This window comes from Protopterus annectens, chromosome 3.part0 (genome assembly GCF_019279795.1).
Source record: "Protopterus annectens isolate FY-2018-M chromosome 3.part0, PAN1.0, whole genome shotgun sequence".
Lineage (NCBI taxonomy): Eukaryota > Metazoa > Chordata > Ceratodontiformes > Protopteridae > Protopterus > Protopterus annectens.
In genome coordinates, this window is record NC_056731.1 from 731,390,067 (window position 1) to 731,417,619 (window position 27,553).

The 27,553-nt window shown below is 37.0% G+C and overlaps 1 protein-coding gene across 1 annotated transcript in view; it reads left to right on the forward strand.

Moving 5' to 3' along the window:
• LOC122796913 (aryl hydrocarbon receptor repressor-like) overlaps positions 1-27,553 on the forward strand; it is a 733,267-nt gene that overhangs the window by 594,416 nt on the left and 111,298 nt on the right. The gene's annotated exons all lie outside the window — the stretch shown is intronic.

Consider the following 27,553-nt stretch of genomic DNA (forward strand, 5'->3'; position numbering starts at 1 on the left):
CAAAACTGCCCAGTTCAGAACATTTCCATCATAAAAGTCTATTCAAACTTCTACAGTCCACCATTATCAGTAAATATGCACAATTCTACAGTCCGCCATTATCAGTAAATATGCACAATTCTACAGTCCACCATTATCACTAAATATGCACAATCTCTGAAGAAGTAAAAAAGTCATCTAAATAATTCCACATTAAATAAATCTGTAACTAATGAAGAGGTTGCTGCTAGCAAACACCTTTATATTTCATTGTTTCATCAAAAAATAAAGTGTCTGATGCCCCTGAGGAATAAATTGCCTATATTACATTAAAAATGATAAGCTAGTAATATTGCAATAGGAAATGGTTGGCAAACTGATAACAGGCTCATAGTTAGTATCCTAACTTTTTAAGTACGGCAGCATTCACCCCTTGTGGGACTAGAACCAACAACCTTCTGCATCAAAAGCAAGTATACAACCTGTTGTGCTATTAACAATGCAAGCTGACTTAGCATAAGCAGCACTAAACTTCTCTTCCCCTGCAGCTCTCAGCTCCTTGTAAAATCTATTCAATACTCAACTGCATCTCAACTTCGCAGCACAAGAAATCTGGAAAAAGCCAAATTTATTGGGGGGTCAAAAGGCCAAATACCAGGGACACATTAAACATTGCTTGTATAATCTTGGAAAGTTGCTAGAATAAAATGCTGTGTTACCACCATACATTTTACTGCCAAGGTCCCTGTGCAAAAAAGTCAGAGAACATACCACTATGCCAGATCAGCTGCTTTGTGAAAGAAAAATGCTGCGTTACCACCATACATTTTATTACCAATGTCCCTGTGCAAAACAGTCAGAGCAACATGCCACTATGCCAAATCACCTGCTTTGTGAAAGAAAAATGCTGTGTTACTACCATACATTTTACTGCCAAGGTCCCTGTGCAAAACAGTCAGAGCAACATACCACTACGCCAGATCAGCTGCTTTGTGAAAGAGAGGAAGACTGAAACTTAAATGGCTATCATTTAATGAATTCAGTTCTCACCATAGCTGTCAACCTCTTAGCACAAAACACCTGGACAAACCCAGTAATGAGGGAATACAGCCCTCAAACATATTCAATGAATTCAGTTCTTGCCATAGCTGTCAACCTTAGCACAAAAAACCTGGACAAAGCCAATAATGAGGTAATACAGTCCCAAAAATAAGGACAAATTTCAAATATTCATCTTATAAACTTAGAAAATTGCTAGAATAAAAGGTTGTGTTACTATGTATTTTCTGAAGAATATGAAGGCTGAAATTCAAATGCCTGTCAATTTTACTTCTGACGGAACAAAAACAATTTTCAGTAGAGGCCCAGGGAGAAATACTGCAGACACATGTCTTTGTAAAATGGCAGGACACCAGAGCAAAGCCACACAAACACAGGGATGAGATGCAGACTCCACACAAAAGGCACCCCAGCCAAGAATCAAACCAGAAAACCTATAGCTGTGAGGCAACAATGCTACCACAGAACCATCAAATATGTAAGGAATTAAACATTCAGAAACCTGAAGTCTGAAATTCAAATGCCTGTCAATTTTATTTAACATTTGTTAATCAGGACAACCTGACTTGAAACAAAAAAACAATTTTCAGCAGAGGCCCATGAAGAAATAATGCAGACATGTCTTTGTAACATAGGAGGACACAAAAGCAAGCCCACACAAACACAGGGAGAAGATGCAGACCCCACACAGAAGGCACCCCAGCTAAGAATCAAACCTGAAAACCTGCAGCTATGAGGCAACAATGCTACCACTGCACCATCAAATATCAAGCATTGAAGCATTTAGAAACCACAGATATTATGAGGAACAGATCAGATCAAATCTGAGGCAAAAATCTGCATTTTTTTTTACAAATGGTGGTGGGTAGGGAATTCAGGTCCTTAACACCTGCATACAAGGTACAGGGTTCAAGCCTGAGTATCTCTACCCACCACCATTTGTTCTCTCTAGCCACCAGTGTATAGTAACTGGGGCATTACACACACATACACACACACACACACACACACACACACACACACACACACACACACACACACACACACACACACTGAACACCTACCCAGTAATCCAAATCCAGCAAGCCCACAATCCAAACACCTACACGAAGCCCATGCACTGACAGTCCTGTGAGAGCAGCTCAGTCCTCCTCCTCATTGGTTCTAACTGAGGCTGAAGCAGTCTGGAGCTCTTCTGTGCGGTCATCACCGCACAGATTCCTGGTATCTCACAGCAATGATTACTGGGTACCTCTTTCTCCATATCCGGACTGCTGATAAAGGCAGTCTGAGTTGTCCGTGCATGCGCAGAGGATCGGGACTCGTGAATTGTTTTTTTCTAGGTGGGAGGGCTGCAGTCCGGCAGTCCGATAGGATGAGCCGCCCCTGCAATCACATAAGATATAAAACCTTCCCAAACTAACTCTGAAGTTTAACAGTAAACAAATCAAAACAACTAAAAAGATGTTACTACATACTATATATTACATACTGCATTAGTTCCCATAAAATACTACTAAATCAGCAGATCATGACATCTCAGTATCATTAATCATTCTATAAATGGCTTGCGTCTCATAACAATGCTTATAGCACAAGATGCTACTACTACTACAATACTCTTACTACTTACATTATCAATGATTAGTTTCCCCTGGACTAATATTACTGACAAGTTGACACAATAGTCTATACTAGTATTTATTGCAAATATCAGGTTAATAATTTAGGGAACAACAACTATATAAAATAATTTGCAAGTAAAATACTTGTACCCTACCTTTCTTCCTAACAGTGTCATACAACAGAGAGAGCTGTTGCTATTCACTTGTACAACTATTCTCTAAAGCAAGTATGTCAAAAAAATTCTGGCACTCTATGCAAATCTCAAACTAACTACAATGAATCATAACAACATCTCCACCATGCTAAAGGTCTCAAAATAATACATGCTAATCCAAGAAATTTTATATATATATATATATATATATATATATAATATATATATATATATATATATATATATATATATATATATATGTATGAGTTTCAATCATGATTACTCTTCCTTAACCCCACATGTGAGCAATTTCTAAAACCTTGCTAAAATCTCATATCCAAGATAACATGTTCAATATACCAAGTTACTTCATATTCAAGAAGTATTGCAAAGGTCTGTTTGTCTTTTCGGCTTTTCCCAGTTAGGGGTTGCCACAGCGGAACTCCGGTCCGCTAATGATTGGCAGTCAATTTTTATGGTGCCAAGTTGCCAGCCCGACACCCAACCTTCAGCGAAGGCACGCCCATTCATGCATGTCTTTCGGAGGCCACTCGACCATGGGGAGGACATGCAGACTCCACACAGAAGGCACTCCAGCCAAGAATCGAACAGGAGAACCTCTTGCTGTGAGGTAACAATGCTACTGCTGTACCACCGTGGATCTGGGAAAGACAGGTAAATGAGTGCTCATAAAAGCTTATTCATCAAGATATGCTAAACCACACTCCAGCCAACTGCCTGCCTTTTCATGTTATACCACTCCACAAAGGAGGAGCCACCAAAGACCCTGGGAATTATCGCCCTATTATCCTGACAAGCCCGGTTTGCAAGACAATGGAACTCATAAAACAAAGACATTGGTAACCTCCAAACTCTGGACCCCACCCAGTTTGGGTTTGTGAAGGGAAGATCATGTCTCCTAAACCTGATCGACTTCTTTGAAACAGTCACCAAAGCCATAGACGAGGGTAAGGCAGTTCACACAGCCTCTCTTGACCTCACCAAGGCTTTCAACACCATCCCCCATTCTGGAATCATAGATAAACTCACTAAACTGGGTATAAATCCATATGTCACAAGATCGGTTGTCAGCTGGATCACTGACACAACTCACACTGTAAAAGTTGTAGACTCCAAATCTGACTTCAAACCAGTGACAAGTGGAGTACCACAGGTTCGATCTTGGCTCCTCTCCTGTTTGGGATCTACTTCTCTGAAGTACGGGCTAGCACAGAGGGCCTCTTGCTGATGAAGTTCACAGATGACTGCAAATTAGGTGCCATAGGCGAGTCCTCAAATGAAGTGGACATCCTTATTGAGAGTGATGCCTGGTGTCAGAGCCATGGCTTCAAGCTCAACACCAAAAAGTGCATTGTCATCCCCTTTGGTAAAAACTCTGTGCCCATGAACTACCACATAGGCGGCAGTCCACTTAATGCCGAAGGTGTGATAAGAGACCTTGGGACATAGGTAGACAGTAGTCTCTCCTTTGATAATCACATTGCCACGGTAGTCAGGAAATCCTTCTACGTGGCACACCTCATCATGAAAGGGTTCTCATCCAGGGAAAAAGAGGTCATTGTTCCCCTCTACTTGGCTCTCATTAGACCCATTATTGAGTACAATGCCCCTTTTGTAATGTACCTCACAAGATATCTGCAACAGCTGGAAAGGCAAAGGCCACAAAAATACCTCACAAAGAGGATTATGGGACTCAAACAGATACTCTACTCTGACGTCTCAAAGAACTGCAGCTTTACTCCGTAGCATATTGCCTACTCCAAGGCGATCTTTGCCCAACATACAAAGCTATGTCAAACCCAGAGTTGTTAGACATGCTACACCTAAAGAAATCCCAATCCATCTGAGCTACACGTTCTAGAGACCTAAACCTTGTCATCACAATAAAAAGAACATGCTGGAGGGATAGATTCCTGTCCCAGAGACTTCCCATACTCTGCAACAAGCTACCTAACTAGGTCAGGCAGAGTTCCTCGCTAGCACACTTCAAGAAAACCCTTGATGAGTGGATGGGAAATAGAAAATTCACCCCAGGGATCACTTCAGTGGCCCTGAAAGACATAGGCACAGGGAAATAACCACCTTAGGTGGCAAACACCAGGAAACCTTTTTGGCTAGGCTTACATAGGCCCTTGGGCCGATAGCCTAGTACCTACCTATGAACCTATGTAATGAATAGATAATCATAACAACTGTAACTAGAAAACTGAAAAAAATAGGTAGTAACAATTTTAAGCTTGAAAAGGAAACACACTTCTCTCATAATCTTTGAAATGGCACCACAATATCTTCACTGGTAAATTGCTAATTTTATGATACTTATTATTTAAAATGAACAGACCCAAGAGAGCCTAAACCTGTACTTACTTTTACTGGGCATCTGCCAACTAATATCCACCACCATTCCACAATAAGGAATTCATACCATTTTAGACTGGAATCTTATTAAGTAAATACACAAATGGCAGAACTCTACCACCCACCTCGGCAACCATCTGCCGATGTTTAATGTGTGGAAACATAAACCAATTCTAACATCTTGAAAAAGCACCACAATCTGAATTCTTAAATGATTATGCCTGGGTATCAATGGAGCTGTAATAATGTGAATACACTAGTGCTCCTTTGACCGAGCTGGTAATATTGACTCCTCCAACATATTTAGTTCTTTCTTCCTAGAGATTCTAGATAAAACTGCAGCAATTTTAGATATCAGAGTTAGAAGCAACACCGTCTCTTGGGGAGACAAAGCTATACATAAGGCCATGGTGAGCAGGGAAGCAGTATAAGAAACCCACAGGTACTAGGAGGCATTACTTCATTTAGTACTAACAAAGAAATTAGAAGTACATCCAAGAAATGCATCAGACGTGTAAAACAAAACTGGATCATTTGTGTACAGGAAATAAACCTCAATAAGCTATATAGATTCTAGATACAATCATTAAACTCTGAAAAAATATCACTGTAGAAAATTCATGGATCATTTTACCCTACAAGACATTGCAAATAAATTTGAAAATTTTGTCAGCTCTATCATACAGTAATGTACAAAACAAAAACACACGCTTCACAAATTTGCAAATTATATATGGGGCACAGAATATCCACAATTTATCTTCCAAATTTCAATGATGACAGCAATAAAGAACCATAATCAAGGATCCTAACTCAACTTCTACAGGCAATCATTCATGCGAAGGTATTAAAATCCTTAACATTTGGAGAGATTAAAAAGGGAGCAGTTTCTCACCGGATTTCTTAAAGAGACTTAATTGCTTATATCCATGTCCTACTCACAAAAGGCTTTAACAAACAGTTTACATGAAAGATCCTTCCCAACCATATGGAAACAGGTTAAAGCCATTACTCTGAATAGAAGTGATGATCACCACAAAGTAGAAAGTTGTAAGCCAATCAGTATCCTAAAGTTTACTATTAAAATACTAGAGCTTATGGACCACAAACTGTTAACAAACAAGCTGTAGCTTAGCAGAACATCATATCACACCCTGTCAAATACTGAAGTACCACATATCCCCATATTTGGCTCTTTACCATTTATTGTCTTCATTAACTAAAGTTTTTTGCTTAAAATTGGAATCTAGTAAAATACATTGATAAATTGCCTATTAAACATTGCGCTTACAACCTACCAACCTGAATAACATAAATGTAGAAGTCTCTCACCCAAACTATATGTCTAAAAATTGTTTTAGTGCAGTTGAAGTTGCTGGAATCTAGCAACAATTTAATTCTTAACAAAATAAAAAAGGCTATTTGAAAGGATTCTTGCTAGATCCCAGCAACTTAAACTGCAGTACAACTATTTATGGACCTAGAGGACCTAGCAGAACCATATTTCACTAAAAATATTTAGATATTGCTATTGATTCCAAAGACATATTAACAACACCATTAAGGATGTAAGACTGTATTGACCATTACATTAAAGGCACAAACAGAAATCTGTAGGATATAGTCATGTGCCCAGCTACATTCTAAGCAAAGAATATTTGAGACATTACTCCTTCCAAAGCTGCTGTATGGTACTGTAGACATTAGCTGTACCAAAATGTGCACTATCAGTAAAAACAAAATGAAAACTCCAGCAAAGCTAGAACTTCCACTGAGTGACCTCCCAAACCTGTTGTATCAGAGGCACATGGGATATATGCAAATGACCCTTATGAACATCATGTATTGGGCATTCACAATCGCCAGTTAGCTGAAACACCTGATGTTCATAAGGGTCATTTGCATACATCACCATTATAAAGTATTAGGTTATGTAAACTGGATGCCTTTTGAAAAAAATTGTATATCCTCTTCATTTTCACTCATAAGCTAAGATTCAATGCATCATATCCAGATCTTACTGCTATGTCAAAGTGCCACATACCCAATAGACAACCTCTGTTTTTTAACCTGCTCAGTATTAAAACCCTGAGACTTGCATTTCTGAGTCATGAGATATTGAAAACCAAACCAAAAATACAAGAGAAAGCAAATATCAAACATTGCTCTTTAACTTCAAACTTCTTTTTCTGGAAGGCATGGCCTTTGTACTACCTTGTGTGTGAGAGGACCATCATACCCCCTCAAACTTATATATATCAACTACAAGGTCATCATACCTTGGAGAAAAGGGATGAGTCTGAGAAATGGCAATCGTGGACTTAGTATATACAAGGCCAAATTTCAACCATTGAGACTACATATTTTGGGAAACAGTAACAAGAGTCCTGAGACTCTAAAATGGTCACCCTATAACTATAACCTACCATGCATAAATAAAACAAGTATCAAAACTGGGAACAGAAAACCACTTATCAGTCTTTCACCTAAATGGAGCAAACTGCAAATCCAGGTAATCTCCACGGTTCCCTTGTCAACCTTAAAAACACAATGAAGATCACACTTGCAGTTAGTGGTTGCTTGTAGCACCTCCAATGTAGTACACCTTTCAGTACCCATGTAAGCAAAATATCTTTATGAATAAAACTATATGGAATACGACCACCATGATGGATCAACATGATATAAGCTCAAACCCACTACAACAATATTGAACCCACTCTGGAGCTACCCCAAGTGTAATTCATATCTCATATGTGCAAAAGTGGTTTGAAACTGAATCAAATAACCCATAATAGAACTTAACATTGTGATTAATACAAATCACCTAACTATTATACTGCGGTGGTGGTGCTGTGGTAACTTTGTCGCCTCACAGTAAGACGCTGTCCTGTTCGATTCTCAGCTAGAGTGTCTTCTGTGTGAAGACATGCGTGAATGGGCATACCTTCATTGAAGGTTGTGCGTCAGAGCTGGCAACTCGGCACATAAAAATCTACTGCCAATCATTAGCGGACCAGAGTTCCACTGTGGCAACTCCTAACTGGGAAAAGCCAAAAGACACAGAAACCTAACTATATCAACTGATAACACAGTCTGAAAATTATCCATACTCCACTGGATGACACTTGGCTGAAACATGAAGTTCAATGAAAACATGATATGAAGGTGGTAAAATCATATATGAAGGAGGAACTCTAAGGGAAGGATCAAGTTAATACAGGGGATTAATAGCATGCACCGCCCAAACATAAGGATGGAAATGGTGCATTACCCCTTTAAAATCAGAGGTAAGTAACAAAATGGGATATTAAAATGTGCAGTATATTTTGTTATACAGTACCCCATTAATTTATTGTCTAACTAAAGTACATGACAGTAACTGAAAAGAATATAGAATAGAACCCTACTTAATCTCATTTAGTACTTTAATGTAATAGCTTCATAGGCTCATAGGTGATTACTATGCTGTTTATGTGTTGAAATCTTAAGAAGCCTAGCCTTACATTACTATGATAGTTTTTTAGCCCTTATATTTTGTGTACAAATATCTCAGAGGCAGGCAGAAAAAGAAAATTGATTTAATTATTATATTTTATTTTACATTTGTTGACCGGGATAGTCCGACTGGATATATGTCCATTTTCAGCGGAGGACCGGGGAGAAAAGCTCCAAGATAATAATACACATTGAGCATTTAGTAAATGCTAGTTTCAAGCAGATTACAGTCATAAGTAATACCAGCATTTAGCACATATAGTACTAACTTATTATAAAACACTTTTCAAACATAACATTATTTTAAAGTTATATATATCTATAACATTTCATTCAGGTTTTAAGACACATTGAGTAGCAGTTATACTACTGAAATGCTGGGATATTTACTTGTTGCCCCTCCATAACTGACTTGAGTGCTAAACCTGGGGTGAATTTGCAGTTTCTCATCCATTCATCCAAATTACGTCTGAACAGAGTAAAAGAAGTACTTATCTTTATGTGGAGTGGAAGATGGTTCCATAGACGTATTCTATGTGATACATACCTATTCCTTCAACATACTCTATGTATTTATGTTGCAGAAGAATATATAGCCTCCACAGAGCAATTTATATTATTCAACAATGTACCTCTGTCTTATGTACTCTATTGTTAGTATTAATCAGTACATCCTTGGCTTATATACTCTACTACTTAACAATCTACCATTATTATGTAGAGTTTACCTTATTATGTATAATGAAATATGCCTTTTCTGGTTACCAAAAGATAAAACATAAATAAAATAATTTCAGTTTGTGGGTATAAACTTTGCAGCCATAAATCCTCTTTTTCATACTAGAAATCATCTTTATGACAAGAAAAAATATGAAAATATAAGCTAGGGTATTGTAGTCCACAGGGTTTGATTATTTGATATCATAAATTGATATTAATTCAGCAGAAAAATATTCATTATATATGCATGCATGTTTAGAACAGAATATTGATATGTTCCATTTGTTTTATTATAATCTAGTATTACATAATCTCTTAAGGAATGCCCCCCCTTGTGAGTATTTACTTAGTGCTTTCATAAGTCACTCAATCAGAAGTGTGAGATTTGATTTTACAAATCCAAACTCTTCAAGAAATAAAATATGATTAAAACAAGAAATAGCAAATGGTAAAAATATTTGTTTATATTTCCAATAATTTTTTGAAGGAGGGTTTCAGCTCATTTCACACACATACACCTGCTCGGTGTTCTCTAATTAAGAGCAATACACAGAAATACTATACTTAAGGACTTATAATACCCTTATTCATACTTTCGTTTCCACTAATCAAAGTGTCACATTTAAAGCCCTCATGATTTAAATGGGAATCCCTTATATGCTAGGTTATTATTATTATTTAAAAAACAGTGCTCAGTTTCTGTGAATTCACAGTACTTGTTTTATTTTTTTTAATAAAAACATCTTTATTAAATTATCACTTATGACAATGGCAATTATACATGTACATAAGTGAAAACAAACCATATTGATATATTTTTAAATGGAAATATTGCAGATCACTTATAATCTATCCAGTAATTGTCAGTCAAACATTACATAGCTCATTCAAATCCTGCCTTCTTTTAAACCTCATTCTTCCTCCAAAACATTATTCTGCATGTATTGTTCCTACCCCACAATTCCCATTTTTACTGTGTAATTTGCTCCTATTCCTTTCTAAAGATCCCAATTCCAGTTGTTTTATCTCTGTTACTATATTCACTACTTCTAGTACAGTTGGTTTAGACTTTGATTTCCATTTTCTAGTAATTGCTTTTTTAGCAGCCACCATAATTAGACTCGGCAAGGCCTTACCATGTCTAGGCAATTCTGATTCTGTATTATAGCTCAAAAAATAATTTCCCTAGTTTACCAATTTGCTCACCCAGTACTTCTGATAGAGTAGTCTGCAGGGGAATTTTTAAAGTTTGCCAACTCACTACATTTGCAAAAAATATGTTCCCAATTATCTCTCCAACTCACTACACTTACAAAAAATATGTTCCCAATTATCTCTTTCTTTCCCATCATACCACCAACATTTGTTATTTACCTGAGGAAAAATTCTTTGGAGTCTACTGTGGTTTAAAAATACGTAATGTAAACACTTCCAAGCAGAGATCCTAAATCTTCTAGACTTTGTTGCATATTTGGGAATCATACTTATATCTCCTCATTGTCTCTTTGTGAATATTTAATCTAATTTCTCTTTCCAATCCTTTCTAACCTCCTTTGATTGATTTTTAGTTATCATGCAATATTTTATACTAATAATCCCCTTTTTAACTGCAGCTTCTGTTCTAGATTCTTCTAAAAGCTCTACCAGTGCTGGTCTTTTGCTTAAGATCATCCTGTTCCTTTCTCATTGCTATACTCTGATATCATTCATTGATAGGAAAGGCAATCTCTAGCCTGCAGTGCAAATAACTTCTTTGCCTCTTCCAATTCTATTACTTTTCCTTCTATAACTATTCGCTCCAATATCATGGTCCCTTTACCAGTTTTCTCCAGTAAATTCCAGTCCCGTCTCGCCTATTGTCTGCATTGTTAATTGCAGTCATTCCTATCAGCAGAATCTCCTTTCTCCATTCCCATGGTGGATTAGTTCTTAGAATGCCATCTTCTACTTCATGACTATAATATTCTGTATGGTTATTGTTATTGTCCTTAAAGAGATGCATTCAAAATCTCAGTCTCTCCTTGTTTCTTGAGCTTCCCACATGTTTCATCATCATCCCTTTCCACTCTGAATGATTGCTTTCTGCTTGTGCTATATAGGAGCCTTAACTATGAAGCTCTGAAGTACCCCTTCAAATCAGGTAAGCACACACCACCTTGTTCTCCTGGAAGGATCAGCTTATCCCACTTGATTCTTGCCATCTTCCCCTACCAGATAAAAGTATACAACTCTTTATTACGTGCTCTCCACAACTTCTCTAATGGTTGATAAAAATGTGCCTGACCTGTGTATAAAACTAAAGGGACTAAAACATTTTGACTGCTTGTATCTTGCCATCCATTTCCATACAACAGAGCATCCAATTTGTCAGTTTTGTAGTATCTTTTGTTTATTCTCTTCCCACATATCCTCAGCTGGCAGAAGATAATCCTTTTTAATCCATACTCTTCAGTATTTCTTTTATTCTCAGTATATGCTTAATGGTATTTAAGTAGTTATTCAAATATTATTATTATTATTATTATTATTATTATTATTATTATTATTATTATTATTATTATTGTAAATACTCATTATGTTGAGGTATAATGCTGGTCAATGGCCTTTCATTTAATTGACTGACTTATCAACTAGAAACTAAGACATGATTTTTGTGTTTAGTATTGAAACATTGCATTTTCTTCTTTTGAAAAAGCTTGATTATTTCATTAATTTTTGTTTGTTTGTTTGTTTGTTTGCTTGTCCATGGAAGTGTGACAGTTAAATAATCATTTTCAACCATGACCCAGGACAAAGGCCAAGATTATAACACTGAAGAAAGAAAAATTAAGAAAATCAATAAAATAAAGAAAATATGACAACTCTAAATTGTGATGATAGAATAATGCAACAAATAGAATAGCAGGGAATATTGCAGCAAGCAAGGCACATTATATATATTATTAATAATAATGATTTATAAATATGTGCACATTAGGCGAAGATGAATGATGAGCAAGACAGCATTATATACACTTTGTACAGCATGTAACACCTTAAACATGGAAATGATTAAACTCATCTGGAGTGTATTAGAGAAAAAAAGCAAAAGCAAAGAGGGATAAACAGAGACAAACAAAGTTTATGGCAGACTTAGTTTAAAGTAAATATGCTATTAATTTAAATGAAGTAAAGAAGTAAAGACTTTCTGAAAAGGTGATGACTACAGCTATTTCAGGTATTGTGCGTAGTAAATATATACTTATAATTGCATTGGCTTACACATGTTAAAAATCAATCTTGAAATGTATTTTTGCATCTTATATGGAAGTGTTTTAATAAAAAATGCTGCATTAAAAATAAGGTTTTCAGATGAGTGTAGGATTCTAAAATCAGCCCTGTAATAAGCAAGCAATAATGCCCAACAGGGTGTGTGTTACTATGTAAATAATGCACGACCAGAGGTGTTCTGAGGCCCAGTGCCACAGGCAGAGGGCCTTTACACCCCTGGAAGGAAATTATTTACACAGTAGCACACACTCTGGAAGGCATTACTGTGCTTAGAGAGTGGGCTGTCCGTAAGTTGTGTTTTACTTATTTATTTTTTTATTACTATATTATTATTATAATTTTATATTTTTATGTAAAACAGTTCCTCTGCCCAATGTTTCAAATTTGCTGTAGTATATGTAAATGGTGTTGGAGGAAGAATTTTACATCCAAAATATAAGATTTTTCAAAGAAATGTCCTGATATTTACCTCTTTTTTCTTTTTTGGTCCCTTACTAATAAAATGTGTAGTTTGCTGGCAATCTTCAGGGATTGAAGTTAATAAATAATGAGTTACATATGAGTTTTGGACTTTATTTCCTTCAGAAAATGCATGGTAAAACAAATCCTTTTATTTTAGCAACTTTGTATTTTTATAACAGCAATGTTTAAAAAAGTGTTCCTATTTTTGATTCTTTGCCCCCCCCTTTATTTTAGACTTTATCCAGACTTTTTGAGTTAAGAACTTAATAAGAGGTACATACCTCCTACCTGATGCAGCCACTGCTCAATCGATCTCACGGTCTCCCTCACACACACACACACACAAACACAGTTCCACCTTCATGCATACAAGCACACATACACTCACACATGCAAACAAAAACATAAAAACATACATACACACACACACACACACACACACACACACACACACACACACACACACACACACACACACAGTTCCATCTTCATGCACACAAGCACACATACACTCACACATGCAGACAAAAACATAAAAACATACACACACACACACACACACACACACACACACACACACACACACACACACACACACACACACACACACACAGTTCCATCTTCATGCACACAAGCACACATACACTCACACATGCAGACAAAAACATAAAAACATACACACACACACACACACACACACACACACACACACAAGCACTCACGAGCACCCACACACACACACACACACACACACACACACACACACACACACACACACACACACGCATTCTTATCTTTTTCTTTCTTTCTATTTTTTATGTTTCTTTTATTAGTTTTATACTCACTAAACAGCAAAACTGTTGCCTAGCAAGTATAAAATAATGGTTCAATTGATCTCAGCATTACTTTCATGCATGCATACACTCACACACACAGATATAATCATACATATTTTTCCTTTTTTAATTTAATTTTGCGCTCTCTAAACACCAAAAGCACTGCTTACTGACTGTAAAATAAGGAGGCCTTTAGCTTTTTAACAATCCAAGTGTCATTATAGCCTAATATGCTGCCATGAAGCGTCGGACTTATTTTTCACTGGGCATTACCTGTACATTCACCCTGCTGGAGAATGTTCATCCTCCATTCAGTGTGGTGATGTACAGGTTGCCCATACTTTAATTCTTTTTAACAAGTCACAGAACCAAAATCTTAAGCTTCCTAAATAATGTCTGGAAAGTTCACTATTTAAATTACATTTTTTAATATCATTCTTATGTGCCAAGATGTGTGAATGTAAACTGCCTTTTTATGACTAAGATACAAAAATTGATTAGGAAGTTAATTTTAAGATGGGTCCACTATTATAATTATATCTTTCTCTGTATGTTTATTATGTGCATACATTTTTATAAACATTTAGAAAGGGTTTATTCAATAATGTATGGGTTGTTTTGTGATGAGATGTCCCAGCCGATCATGTAGCAAGTTGGGATCTACTTAAACTGTTTGATTTGTTATATTTTTGTATGAATCTGAAGAAGAATGTATTTGTTTAAGAACCTATTCTGTGAGATAATGTATTTATTTGAAACTAGACTACATGCAGTACTTGCTTGTTTTTAGTTTTACATTATAGCAAAAGAAGTTATGATAAGAACCTCAGATAAATGGATGTCTGTTCTTGTTACATATTTTTTTCTATAATCAAACTGAGATACAGTTGTTTCTATGTACATTTAGTGATATTACCATACACAGTGTACTGTGTTTAATGAATATCCAACCATCTTAGCCAGGTTTGTAAGAAAACCAGAAAATGTCATATTGATACAGACATGTGGACAAAGGGTTAATTTAAGGTCAGAATGGGCATTACAAATTGTCAAACTGCAAAACAAACCTCAAATCCTTCATTTTACAATAAAAATGCTGCTATATATTTTTTTTCAAATTAACAAGAATATACTAATATGGGCATCCACGGTGTTGCAGCGGTTAGCGTTACCACCTCACAGCAAGATGTTCTCTGGTTCAATCCTTGGCTGGGGTGCCTTCTGTGGGGAGTCTACATGTCCTCCCTGTGGTCACGTGGGTTTCCTCCGGGTGCTCCGGTTTCCTCCAACATCCCAAAGACATGTTGCAGGTCAATTGGATACTCTAAATTGGCCCTAGGTATGACTGCGTGCCTTCTGTGGAAGGTTGGGAGCTGGGCTGGCAACTCGACACCATAAAAACTTCACTTCCAATCATGAGCGGACAGGTGATCCACTGTGGCGACCCCTAACCGGGAAATGCTGAAAGAAGAAGGAGAACAAGAACATATATATATATGTGTGTGTGTGTGTGTGTGTGTGTGTGTGTGTGTGTGTGTGTGTGTGTGTGTGTGTGTGTGTGTGTGTGTGTATTATTGCAGTGATAAGTATTTAACTGCTGTATTAACAGACCCAATAAAAGCTATATGGTTCTGTATGTAAATAAGATTTTACTTCCTTTAAATGACAAAGCATAAAAGTGAACATTTACATCTGTAATGGAATTTAAAATTTACCTTTAATGCAAAGCAAACCAATTAAAGATAGTTTATAGATAAGCAGCATACCTCTCAACCTCTTAGCACAAGAAATCTGGGTAAAGCTTAAAAATCCAGGACAAAGGCCCAAAAATAGGAACAGTTTTTAAATATTGCTCTTATAAACTTAGAAAGTTGCTAGAATAACATGATTTCCATTTTCATGGATTTTTTTGAGGGGTATGTAGTCTGAAACTCAAATGTCTGTCATTAATTTCTGAGTTTAATCTTTAATGATTTGTTAGAAAACCAAAAAGTTTATGAGGACAAACCAAAAATACAAGGCAAAAATCTGGACAGTTGAGTACTTTGGTAACTATCAATGCATAAGTCCTTTCTGATGTGATGAGAATATATCTAACCATTTTTGAGACAAAGCCTTTTCAGACAGGGAGCAGAAATAGCAAAAACAATGAGTTATGAGGAGCACACTTCTTGAAAAGGGTCAGCAGTAAATGAGTTGCTCCAAGTAAGCATTTTGCCATGCAATTTTAGTGACATTTGATCTTGAAGTGTTGAAATTAGGGTGTTAGTTAACCTCAATTTCTTTGGGGCATAGTATCCTGCATTAAGGAATGCTAAAGAAAATCGCCAGAATACTCATCTTGACATAAAGGCCAAATACCTACAGTACCCATGCCTTCTGGCCCTGATATGTTCCCTACAAAGTTATTACTAGGCAGATTTACATTTTCTGGAAAAACATTGTTTTAATTAGACCATATGTAAAAAAAAAATGTTCCCGTCTGAATATGTAGTGAAGTTGTTTTCTAATGACAAACTCAAAGACCCACAGTGCTAGTTTTGTATCTATTGTTATTATTTCCTTTTTCCAGGCATATAGCCAGAGAATTCCATTTTGTACTTACAAATTCCTGCCTCCCAACCTCCAGGCATTCAAAAATGTACATGTATCTGAAAATGTTGCCTCCCTGGCACTTAAAAACTGTATGAATCATTTTCAGCTGTTCCTTCTAAAACTACTAAAGATATTGCTTTTTACCTCTGTGTAAGCAAGCTATCTACTTGTTGTTGGAGGAATTCATTTACACAGTTCTAGATGTATTATGACCTGTGTCTCTGAGTAGTGCTTAGAAAATGTACACAGTTCAAAGACTATGCCTGGATGAATCCCTTGCATCATGCAACTCTTGAAGTCCTGTGTGAAGATAGATGAAGGCTGTCAGCCTAGCCAGATAGAATTTTGTAAATAATTCTGTCATTTGTAAATATCAATGTAAGCCACAGGCTTGTTCTCTTAAATGTGTAAGGACTGCATTGGATATTGAACTGCAAAAATGCAACAACAGTGCACTTTGCTGTAAGAAAGCTAATTCAAGCATTCCATGACTGTCTTTGATGTTAAAATTCTGAGTCGATGTGTCTAGAGGGAGGCATCCTGCCTATTGTTTTAAGACCAGAGTTAATGGCTAGAATTTACATGTAGAAATGTATTTTATTGCTCTGGTTTCTGACCAGGTGTAAAGAATGTAAATGTAGTTTCTGTTAGCCTGGGAACACCAGAGAAGTGCGAAGAATGATGTCATGTGAAGCAGCTTTGTGTTATCAATTTAAAGAGAGAGAATCAGAGAGTTCTGAGCATTTTGCCTTTAGAACATTCAACTCACCAGCACTGCCTGTTTCTATATGTAAGTTACTTAGAACTGTGTATTCTCTTAGAAACAGCTAGGAATTATAAAGATTAGACTAAGTGTTTTTCTGTGTTGATGTTAGAACTTTTCTCTGGTATTATTTTAAGTATTTCTCTGTGATCTCTAAACTCTTGACTAGCACTGTGTAGTAAGAAGTATTGTCTTGTGTTTTTATTATTTATTATTAAATATTTTTAAACCTTTCAACTGTGGCTGTTTTGTGTAGAGATAATTTAAGCTCTAAGAGTACATAGCATGTATATAGTGATGCTGTACCAAGTCACTCCAAATAAGTCTTGACTGTTAGGTCACACTTACCATTTGGATAATAATATTGCAGAGTAATAATTGGACACCCTTTTAAGGACTTTTGAGTAGCTGATAAATATTAGCTGGGTAGTGGCAGTGATTTCTACCGTATAGTCTGGGTAAAAGAGGCACAGCTGGAGACCCTGTGCCAGCCTTCCCCAGGAGTGCCTGTGTGGTTGTATAAACTCTTATCTCAAAGTGTGTGTGTGTCAGCTACTTGGGCAGGGACATGAAGCACTGGTTGGACAGAGAGGGTGCTGGAGGGTTTAGCTTGCCCAGCTGGCTGAGATCTGGATGCTATAGCTGTGCCAGTGGGGAGTCTTATTGAGGACCTGGAGAGAAAGGGAGAAACCAGCCCAAGACTGACTGTGATCTCTGTGTGCTTTTAAGGGAAATTGTACTTTACTGTGGGTGTATTTCTTATCCTTTCCCTATGGACACCCCTCACTGGTGTTTGTGGTAAGCATTAAGACGCCTTGATTGCTGGGCTAGTGCACAGGCGTCACATCCTGTATAAAGATGCTATCCATTCTTCATGTCTTTATATGACAATTACTTTTCATTTCTCTCCCATTTTTTTCAATGTCAGCAAAAATAAAACAACGCAACAAACTGGAGCATGGGGATTAACTTCAACAGAACAAATCAAACTAACACATGGCAAAGTAATTCTTCAAGCTGGTTTTTATTTAATTTGATAAAATTGCTTGCTAGTGAGGAAGTAATCAAGCACTTTCATTAACAATTCCTTTATAATATGCCTTATAATAATCCTTTATAATAAGATGTATTCAGCTGCATAAATCACTGTTGAATATGCACAGATAATTGTCATATCCTGAAGTCATAACCACTTCTTACAGCTTTGTGGTTTTTAGTTACATAACAAAGTTATACTGTAGATGTTAAATATTAGGACAAGCAGTACATGTGCTATTTATAGATTACAAGTTAAAATTAATTTAATCTGTCTTCATAGCTTTCTGGTTTCAAGAAATTTCAACTTAATATTTATATTTGAGAAATCTGTGACATGTGACTCTACAGTACTGCATAAGGATTACCTTGTACATTTGTTATATGTTTATTCACTGTACATGTCAATGTACAGTACTTTCAGAAAACTTTAAAAACTGTAGTTGTAAATAAAAATGACCATGGCTACTTGGCAGTATTGAGGTTTAAATTCTGCTTACTAGATGGCACAAATTGCATTGTTTTACATAATGCTATCTAGTTTCATTCTCAGTACATGATTTCTTTGTACATTGTAATTTCCAAGGCAGATTTTCATACAGGTAGCTCCTAGAGACATGTCATACAAAGACAAGTAACCAAAAACAAGGAAAGATAAATTGACAGTGATACTGTGCATTATTTGGAAATGTCAATATTGTCATCATTAATGTATTCTTCCAAGAGGTGCTGTGATAATACTGGTATTATAACAAAGGTATTTCATAGCACAAAACTTTTCATGGCGGGGGCATTCTTTGACTTTCAGCAAAATATGATACCCCTCTGCTTTCCAGCCTTTTCTTACAACTTTTACTCCCATTCTTCTTATACTTCAGTGTACAGCTTAATATGTTATCTTTTCCATTGTTTCAAAGTGTTCTTATGAACAAATATTGTGTATAATTGTTTAGTCCATCTAAAATTGGTTGTCTGTAACTTTCAATCTAGTTAATCACATTATTTTTGTTTTTCCAACTAGCCATAATGCAAAATCTGACCCATGGTTCTGTTTGAATTTAAATGGTGTCTGGCTCATTCCCCAAAAAACAGCCCTTTCTGAGTTGTTTATAGTGGCTTGCTTATTGACAAGATTTGGAGTTTGTGGTCTATGGCTAGGCTCATTACAGTTTTCAGCAGATGTCTTCTTAGCCTCTTCTTTTTTGTTCCATGGATTTAACTTAGCTATCATCAACATTTTGTAGTAGTTTAAATTATCTGACCAACTGAATAAATTCCCTGCTATTTCCAGTACCTATACTGCTCCAACAGCATCCCTAAGGGATTATGGAAATAATCCTCCAGGGTTTTCACCTGCTGACTCAGTTGCATGTGTTGCTTCTGCACAAGCATGCAGATACTTTGTATTGTAATTAGCACTTAAGAAGTCCCTTCAAATCCTTAGTTGTAGCAACATTTTATCTCAATGGGGTCAAGTCTCTGGCAAGAAGGTAATTGCGTATATTTTTTAAACCCAAAGTCCAACATCTTAACCCAAGAACCATTGACATGAACTATGAAGTCTGTCCCTACCAGGTTTTCCTCTGCTACCTTACCCATCATATGACAGCCTTGAAAAATCTGTTTTGTGATGTTTCTCTTCCTTTGTAATCATGGATAATTTTTACATCATAAATCACATACTATTCAATGCTTCTAATGGCAGCATTTATTACTGTTAGCTTTGAAGGTAGAAAAATAATTTCTGCTTGCATTTCAATAACAGTAGGGATCACATACATGAGATGCTCTGTAAGAATATTTATATTTAAAGTGCTAAGCTGAAATGTTAAAAACTTGCAAAACTGTGATAGTAAATAATCTGAAATGATTTCTAATATCTGGAGTAGTTTTCTACATTTTGAATCATATTTTCCAATTTTTTGTGATGCTTCCTCATAAACAAATGGCATGAAATGATGTCCTCCCCAAAGTCATGGACAATTTTTGAATATTGCTCTTATAAATCTAGATTTTTGCTAGAATAATGTTTTGTATTATTATTCATTTTTTAAGGGATATGATGTCTAAAACTCAAATGTGTGTCATTATTTAGTGACTTCATTCCTCTCTAATGTGCCACAAAATCGACCAGGCTAGCCAGCCACCACAACCCCTCTCTCTCATGCCGATTAACTAATCCTTTTCTACCTTTTCATAATTACTCTCTCTATCCTGGTCCATGATATCTCCCTCCTTCCTCTTACTTGATATCTCTTTCTGGGTCTTCACTACCTGAGACTGACTTGCCACTAGGTGGTGCTCCTATCCCAGATTCACCTACCTGTCCTCTCTCCTTCTCAAACACCCCTTCTCTTCCCTCCATAAAACCTCTTACCTTCTCCTACTGGCCGTCATCCATATATCCACCCACCACTCCTTTCTCCCTCAGTCTTCCTTCCTCTCACAATTCACTGCAAGCTTACCTTTGACTACCACTCTCTACTGATTGTCTTCTTCACATTCTTCTCCTTTGGCTCTACCCATTCCATTCGCCCTGCGGGCTCACTCCGCTCCCCTACCCTGCCTCCATTTCCCACCCGCCCCCAGCACCTCTACATATATACCTTTCAAACTCCTCCTACACACCTCAATTGACCAATTACTATCCTCTTCTTTTACCCCTCCCTCCTTTATCAATTAACCATTCTCAGTCCTCCTCTTATTTCCCCTCCTTCTCTTACTCCTCCCACACTACTCTTACACCTCCCTCAACTCTCTTCTCTTACCCCTCTCACACTACTCTTACTCCCCCTCACCTTTCTGCTACACCCTCTCTTTGTCTAATCTCCCCCTCTCCCATTTGCTAAATTATAATACCCTTTCTTCCTCTTTACCTCCTCTCCTCCTCTAGCTTTCACTTCCTTCCTACTCTTACCCTTCTTTAACCCATCCTTTCTAAACATGCCCTCCCAAATCCTCACCATTACCTGAGTCCGCTGCTCCCTTCTCGTCTTACTAATTCCCCTTTATCATGCTACTTCCTACTCTTCCAAAGCTCCCCCATCCCCTCCTTCTGCTTACACCATCCCATACTCTCACCTACACCCTCCACTACTCAATCACTTCCACTTCATATCCTCCTTCCTTATTCCACCTAAACTACTGCACCTTTTCCAGCCCAAAGTCTACTCCACCTCCACAGAAATTTTCAAACCTAAACTACAGCCAACCCCAAACAACTTCCTATCCTACCAACCCAAAAGCTAGTGCCAGTAATGCCATAGCCTTATCTGGAGATATCCACCCTAACCCAGGCCCCAGCCTCTATACAAATAACCCCTTCCCTCCACCCCTTACCTCCCCTACTACAAACATCCCTTTCCCGCCTTCCTCTACCTCCTCTACTTTCTCTCTTAATACACTTAAGTTCTTCATCATCAACGCTCAGAGCCTCAACAACAAAATCCACCAATTACAAGCTTGGATTAACCACAACCAACCAGACATCTTAGCCATCTCTGAAACCTGGCTAAAACCTTATATTACTGACCCTGAAACCTTACCTCCAGGTTTCCACATCCTCAGAAATTATCGTTTAAATAAAAAAGGTGGAGGCTCTGCTGTAATCTACTCTAACCATCTCCCTCTAATCCCTCTGCAAATCCCAACCCCACAATTCAAAAATACTGAACTAACTGCAGGTCTACTCAGATTGAATAAACGTAAGAATATCTGCTTTATCTCCTTATATATCTCCCCAGGCAACAACATCTCCACCCTTGAAAATATTCTTCACTGGGCCTCAACTGAAATAAAATATGAAACTTACATTCTTGGCGACGTTAATATTGACTGGAATAAAATCAACTCACCTTCCCCTTCTCTATCCATTAACCTATATAACTTCACTCAAGTAATCCATTCAACAACTCGTCCTAACAAAATCCACCCTCCAGGATCCATCTTAGACTAGATTCTAGTTTCTCATCCCAACAAAATAATTCTCTCAGGCACCATCCCTGATACTTTCAGTGACCATCTCCTTGCCTTCACTCATTGGTCAGCTAATTCCACCCAATTTCATCACCAGTACATTCAAACTCGAAATCTTAGCAACTTTAACCCTACAATTTTCACAAACACCTTCAAACTAATTAACTGGCAAATCCTCAACACTTTCCCCCTAGACAATGCTGTAGAACATTTTAACTCTATTTTCCCAGACACTCTGAATTCCCTAGCCCCTCTAAGAAACATACGAATCAAAACTAACTCTGCTCCTTGGCTGACAAAAGAAACTAAACAAATCATGCATCTCAAAGACAAAGCCTGGAAGCATTATCAGAAAAACAAACTGCCTTCTGCCTTGCTCCAATACACCCAACTTCGCAACCAAGTAAAAAAACTAATCACTTTAGACAAAAAAAACTACTATAGTAAACTTCAGTCCAACAATAATAAGAACCCAAAACAATTTTGGAAATCAGTTAACTCCCTTCTCCACCCAGGGTCCAAGAATAATCCCTGCCCAGACCCTAGTTTAACTGACAAGGAGTTGAGTTCTCACTTCAACACTTTCTTCACAGAATCCATAGCTAATCTAACCAAAACATTCCCAAACAATAATCCACCTAACACCCTCTCCTCAACACCCAACAACCTTAATAGATGTCACTTGAATTTCCAGTTCAAACCAGTTTTAACCAGCTTCATAAAAAGGCTCTTATCTAATCTCAAACCATGCTCAAATGCCCCTGACAACATACCCTCCTCCTTCCTCAAATACGCAGCTGAAGGTATTGCTCTCCCTATTAGCATCCTGATAAACAGATCCTTAAATGAGTCATATGTACCCAAACTTTGGCGTTCAGCCTGCATCCTACCTCTCCATAAAGGAGGTAAAAACACCACTATTTCTAATTTCCGCCCCATTGCCCAACTCTCTCCAATATCTAAAGTCCTAGAAAAATATGTCCACCACCAGCTTTTACCTTTCCTAACCCAGAATTACCTACTTACATCCACCCAACACGGCTTCCGCCCCGGCCACAACACCATTACTGCCTTACTATCCTTCCTTGAAACAGTCAATCGAGCCCAAGACTCTGGACTCCTTGTATCCACAGTACTACTAGATATTTCTAAAGCCTTTGACATCATCTCCCATACACACCTACTCTTTCATCTCGCCAACCTTAATCTCTCCCCAAATACTCTTTCCTGGTTCTCCAGTTACCTATCTGATAGATCTCAAGCTGTCAGATGGATGAACTCTACCTCTTCCTTCTTGCCCACACCTACCGGTGTTCCCCAGGGGTCCATCCTCGGACCCATGCTCTTCAACATCTTTATAAATAATCTACACTCTGTCATCCCTGACACTACAGTCATCCAATACGCTGATGACTCCACCTTAGTTTGTGCTGCCTCTAACATTACTGAACTCCAGACTAAAACACAAATAGCCTTTTCCACTAGAGAACTGGATGCACCAAAACCATCTCTCCCTCAACTCTAATAAATCCAAAATTCTAATTTTTACCCCTACCAAAGTTTCCTCCTCCTTTGACAAAGATTCCTTCAAGGTCCTAAGCCAAACCAACACTGCTATAGAAGTGGTGCCTTCCGCTAAATTACTCGCATTACCATAGACGAACACCTAAAATTCTCTCCACATACAACAAAACATAAAGAAAACCCATCAAAAGTTAGGTGTGCTCTACAGAAATAACCAATTTCTTTCCAACTCCTCTAGGCACACCCTGGCAATTACATACCTTCTACCCTCACTTCTTTATGGAGCCCCTCTTCTAACCAATCTGTCTACTTCCAACACCTCAAAACTTGAAACTTGCTATAATAAGATCTCTAAATTCGCAACTAAATCCAAAACCTCAACTCACCTCTGCCTTACCCTTCAATCTCTAAATTGGCTTGAACTTCCTAACCACTTAGACTATCTCCAACTAACCACCGCTCACAAACTAATATTCTACCCAGACTCATGCCCTGCCTTAATAAACATCCTTCCACCATACACCCCTAAAAGATCTCTGAGATCTGAACACCAAAACCTTATCTCCATCCACAAACCCAAACGTCCTGCCGGCCAACTTCTACTCTCCTTCTCTCTAGGTAAAAAATGGAACTCCCTCCCTCCTTCTCTTAGGACTATACCTAACTCCGAATCCTTCAAGACCCAACTTTTCGAATACCTGTCATCCAAATGGAAATGTTCCTGCTCTCACCATATATAAATTCCAGAGATCTCTCTCCCTGAGCTCTCCATTTCCTTCCCCTCTCTACCCCAAGCTTAACCTGACTCTTCTGACTTTCTCCTGACTCCAACTTTGTTCAGTCTGTTAAAAAAAAAAAAAAAAAAACTTTTATGCACATCTATGTATTATCTTTATTTTTTTCTCTGCACTGTATTGCTTTATTATGCTTGCTCATTATGCACATTTTATGTAAATGTATTTCCTGACTGTATGAATCTTACTCTTGTATTATACCATTAACTTTATGTAACCATGTTTCATTGTATTGCTTGTGGAGCTTTTCTCCCCGGGCCTCCACTGAAAATGGGCACTTCTTGGCCCAGTGGACTTCCCCGGTAATCAAACTGAAATAAATAAATAAATTAATTTAAAAAAAAACACAAATATTATGAGGAGCAAATCAAAAATATAAGGCAAAAAACTGGACAGTTGAGATCTCTGTTGCATAGGGGACAAAATAATTAATAAAAAAATAACCATTTATTTGTCATAGTCCTTGCTTTAGAAAGTGTACAACCATACATGCCTTTTGTTTTCTTTTTTCATAAATATTCTTTATCATCTCTCACATTTATGTTGTTTCTTTATTTTTTCCAAACTGATTGTCTGAATATTTTGCTAATGAACCTCAATTGTCATGTTCTTAAGCAATTAACTTATTTTCAAACCTGCTGTATATTTTCCATTTTCTTTCATCACATTTGCTTGAAAATTAAGTGCAAAAATGCACAAGTTTTCTTCCTTATGCAGTTTGTTTATTACTATTTATTGTTTTCTTATTGCAATATTATACTTTATGCCTTTATAATTTATTTCCACTTTAACTACAGTGCAACAAGCAGTGATATTACAGATCAGTTCTTGGTAATATCTCTTTCTACAATTAGTTTTTTATCATTCAAGCACACTGTCATCACAAGTAAGTGACATTAGTTCAGACTATCACAATATCATATATTAAACATGGTACTTTGACGATAATGCATGTTATTCTATATCTGTGTGCTCAGTGAGAAAAAGCTAGTTTAGCACTGTGCCTGTAATACATACAGAGTATTTCAATGAAAAAAAAATAAGTTTTAGCTCTGGGTCAGTATTACCTAAAGCGTAGCAAGGAATTCTGAGAAGATATTGTGTTTGAATGGAAAACTGCTGTACATGGTTCACATGCACTACATAATCTTCCAGACTTCAAAGCTTCCATGAGAATTACTCAGCAAAAGGAAAGGAATTCTGAAAAACCACTAATACTTTAGGAATCAGTAGAGTTCTGCCATCTTCAAAACACATATTGAAGTAATTCAAGATTGACATTTTTGTGGCTATGTTATAACTTAAACATACTAAGCATTAAGAACACAAAATATTTATGTGTGTGTGTGTGTGTGTGTGTGTGTGTGTGTGTGTGTGTGTGTGTGTGTGTGTGTGTGTGTGTGTATATATATATATATATATATATATATATATATGTGTATATATATATATATATATATATATATATATATATATATATATATATATATATGAGTGTGTGTGTCTGTGTGTGAGTCCCTCTCATCATGAATGCAAAACAAGATTTATAATTCAAAACTGTATAAACTGTGGTTGTTTCCTGCTCTTAGATTTCACCACTGGAAGAAAGAAAATAGGCCGTGCTAAATTGAGACATTAAATCTTTATTAAATTGAATTTAATAACCCTTTTTGGGACTTAGAAGTTGTATAAAGCACAGACTAATGTTTTGTGTTGTAGTTCTCAAAAACAGGTAAAATGTTTACTGCTATAATTATCATGAGACAAATATGATCATAACATATTCTTGCAATCCAAAACATTAATGTACTAGTAACTAGATAATATGTTAAGGAAATATAAAGGTGCAACAAAAGCCATGGGTTGCCTGGTGCAAACCTGAACAATGCCACATGAGTTGCATTAAACAGTGCAAATCCTGCAGGACATTATTATTGTATTAAATAAAAATGTTTTCAGTTTTCATTCATGTGTTTGTAGTTAGCATTCTAACAATATTGTTGTAGCTGCTGTAAAGGCTACAAATGTTAACCTTTTAAAAATACTGAGATTCACAAGGTTTAGCCTAAGACATGTCTTACAAAACCAAAAATGTATTCACTGATTTGATTTTTTTTAATTAGTTAAGTGGTCTGATCCTTACAGAATCATTCCAGCCACTACCTAAACCATTAATCAAAACCAAAGGCTAGAAGTATGGGTAGTTTTAGAATTTAAGCATTTGTTTTATTAATGTCTTCATGTAGTACCAATACAGTTAGTTTACAAGGTTCTCATAACAGCAAATACAAAATATTGGATTCACTTCAGAAGCTCAAAATACTGAAATCTCGAATTTCAGTATCTCGGGCCTAAGAAGCCAAATCCACATAACAACGAAAACTGAAAACCGCGAAATTCAAAACCTCGAATGCCAGAAGTTTTGAATTTTGCGGTACTACTACTACACACACACACACACACACACACACACACACACACACACACACACACACACACACACACACACACACCATTCTCCACACAAACACACACAATCTGTATACTACATGAAAGCAGGGGGCCAAGCCCCCTACACCCAGCCATGTGGGGGGCTGTGCACCTCACACCCCCCCTGCTTAAATATTCTCACTCTGAGGTCGCACTACATACAAACACATACAAAACAATACCACACAAGCTACATTCTCATCGCACACACACATCACAGCAACAAAACATGCTGACACACACCACAGCCCCTACCCAAACCCCTTAACACACACACACTTACCTGAATACATGACCACAGCGGAAGTTCAGAAGCACGAAATTCAAAACCTCCGGTATTCAAGGTTTTGAATTTCACGCTTCTGAACTTTTGCTATTTTGTGGATTCGGCTTC